The sequence below is a fragment of the Miscanthus floridulus genome, chromosome 16 (assembly GCF_019320115.1).
Source record: "Miscanthus floridulus cultivar M001 chromosome 16, ASM1932011v1, whole genome shotgun sequence".
NCBI classification, from domain to species: Eukaryota; Viridiplantae; Streptophyta; class Magnoliopsida; order Poales; family Poaceae; genus Miscanthus; species Miscanthus floridulus.
Window position 1 is genome coordinate 80,383,204 of NC_089595.1, and position 3,256 is coordinate 80,386,459.

The following is a 3,256-nucleotide window of genomic DNA, read 5'->3' on the forward strand; positions in this document are numbered from 1 at the left end:
GTGGTTGGTGCGGAGCGGTCATCAAGTCAAGATGAGGCACAAGTGTGACCTCTTGTGCCGCGCTCAGCGGTTGTAGTGGTGAGCGAGTGGAGCGACTCGTCTGCTGCATTCCCATTCCCTAGTGGGGAGAGAGGGCGCGTGTTGGAGTCACGATGTGGAACTCTTTTCCTGTTGAACGATGGCAGTCTCCACTAGCGCCCGGAGGTTCCGGTGGATCGCCTGTTCCTAGGGGTCATTCGGCTTGGGAAGGCCACGTAGAAGCATTGCCGCAGCGGTAATGTTCTGATTGGCCCGAGCAAACTATGGGGAATTGTTCCCCCTGTTCATAGTGTTGGGCTAGACCCAATAGGCATGACCTTGGGCACCACTCACCGGTTTATGCGCATGGGGCACAATGTGGTGCACCGAGCATGCTGGCATAGTCGGTGGCTAGTGTAGCCACTATTGTCATAGTTCGTCATCGTGCTCCCGTGTGAGCTTGGGGGTCTCTGCACAAGGGTCCAGAGGGGCGTGAGTCTGCAAGGACTCCATTACCACCAGTGGCTGTCCCAAAGAGTCCACCATAGTGCACTCCTAGGATGGACAATGGCTAGGCGCCATGTCACCATTGCTATTGCCATCACTGTCGACATCATCATCCATGAGGTCGAAGAAATAGGTGGGAGTGTAGCTCGCCATCCCCATGAATTCAGACATGAGAGGGGGCGGCGCTGGCATCCTTTGGAGCCCCCGGGCGTACGCGTCCTCGGGAGACATGAGGCCATAGGGGAACCGGTCATATGGTGGTTGCGGCGGGGACAACGGGGTCCCTCTAGATAATCGGTGGAAGATAGAGAATAGCAAGTAAATAGCAGTATGTACGTTACTCATAGCTTGGTTTGAGCAGAGAGTTTGCTCGGAATGAAGCGCGGATGCCGTGTCATCGAAGTCATCGTGCATCTAGGAGCCGATGGAGGGCACCCCTCCAACGGGTGCCAGAACGAGTGCCTCCTCGCAGAGGTGTAGTACGTTGAGCCGGTCGGCGATGAAGTCTAGGCTTCTAAGGAGGAAGGCCTAGGATGGCTCGAAGATGGGTAGAACCCACATCCCAATATGTGGGAGTGTAGGAAACTTCGGTGAGCTGAAGCGAATAGTATCACCTGAGCCAGCCATGGCGAAGGTGGTAGAAAAGTGGGCCATCCGATGACTAAAAAGTGTTGAATGTACAACATCTTCCCCACGGACAGCGCCAACTGTTGGTGCAGAAAGTGACCAACAAGTAAATATTTGTAGTTTTGTCGTACGTTGTGATCGGAGGTGGCCTAACACTCAATGAAATAGGGTTTATTCTAGTTCAGGCAATGTGCCCTACGTCCAGTTTGAGTCGATCGGTGATTTTATTCCTAAGCCCAGATGCTCGAAGCTTTTAGTGGGGTTACAAACGAGAAGGAGAAAGATGGGGTGTACATGAGGTTCGGTCAGATTCCGGTCGGAAGGGCCGAGAGCGACAGGAGCTCCGCTATGAGCTAAGTGTTCAAGCATGTGCTTGAGGTTTGAACCTGGCGGTTCTGTGGTTGTGAACTAGTGAACTTGATCGATCTAATGAATCTAGAATCACTTGAATGTTGGGAGAGAGCGCATCCCCTTTTATAGATGAAGGGGATGGCCTTACAAGTGAGAGGGAGAGAGTACGTATGCTTCTAAGCCTTATTGCCCACGCCAACGGGTATAGGATGATGGTAGGCGCCACAACACTGTTGGATGTTGGATGCACCTAGGTAGTTGTGTCATTTTGTTCGGGTATGGCAGATGTCAGTACCTGCTATATGGTTGATGCCAGAGGCATGCGAGGGGTTTCGCCATGTTCACTCGGTACAGTAAAAGCTGGCGCCCACAACACTGTTGATGCCTAAAGGCATGTGGGGGAGCCTTATCGTATGGGAGTTAATGGCGCCCACAATACTATAGGGAAAATGTCAGCACCTATAACACTGTTTGTGTCAGAGAGGTTGCAGAGTACTATTTCTGTAGGTGTACATGGTACGGTCCCTGGTATCATGGTTTGACTTCTACGCCTCGCTTTGCTTTCTCTATTCATTCCCTGGTCCTTTTTGAGTGGGGCATCCCCGGTCTGTTGGTCCTAGTCGGCTCTGGTTGCGTTAATTGGAGAAGAGCAGTGAGCAGGGTTTTTGCATCCCCTGGTCGAAGATGTGGGGTCGGAGTTGGTAGCAGTGCTTTTTTAAGCTACCATGCTCCCCTCATCATTTCATCCTCTAGGAAGACAGCGTGTCTCGTTTCCACAAACTTTGTATGTCTATCTAGACAGTAGAAACGAAAACCTTTTAACTTTTCTGGGTAGCCAATGAAATAGCAACTTACTATTTTGGGATCTAGCTTCTCAATGTTTGGGTTAAATACTTTAGCCTCAGTAGGACTCCCCCACACACGTAAGTGGTTAAGTGAGGGTACTCTTCCTGTCCACAACTCATATGATGTTTTGGGCACCGACTTACTTGGTACTCTATTGAGAATATGAATGGAGGTTTTTAACACCTCCATCCATAGGCTCAATGGTAAGGTGGAGTAACTTATCATACTACACACCATATCCATCAGGGTACGATTGCATCTTTCAGCTATTCCATTCTGCTGAGGTTCACCCGATGTAGAATACTGGGCTACTATGCCATTCTACTATAAGAACCTTGCAAAAGGTCTAGGAACTTGGCCATATGGGGTATGCTGACCGTAGTACTCCCCCCACGGTCGGACCTGACTATCTTAATCTTTAAATTATATTGGTTTTCAACTTCTACCTTAAATATCTTAAATTTATCCAATGCTTCTGTTCTTTCTTTGATTAGATAAATGTAGCCATAACGGGAGTAATCATCTGTGAATGTTATGAATGAATCATAACCATCCACACTCTTTACAGAAAACAGATCACAGATGTCTATGTGAATAATCTATAAAATTCCTGCGCTTCGTTTGGCATCTTTCTTAATTTTCTTTACATACATTCCTTTTATGCATTCTCTGCATTGTTCTAAATCTAAGAACTCTAATGGAGGAAGAATATCATTCTTAACTAGTCTTTCTATTCTCCCCCTCGAAATATGGCCTAAACGATAGTGCCATAATTTCGATGACGCATCGTGAGCTCTCTTTCATTTTCTGTTTACATCCACAAACGAGGATACATTCTCATTGTCGCACGCAACATTCCCATCATCGCATACAACATTTACATCATCATGTAGTGATAACAAATAAA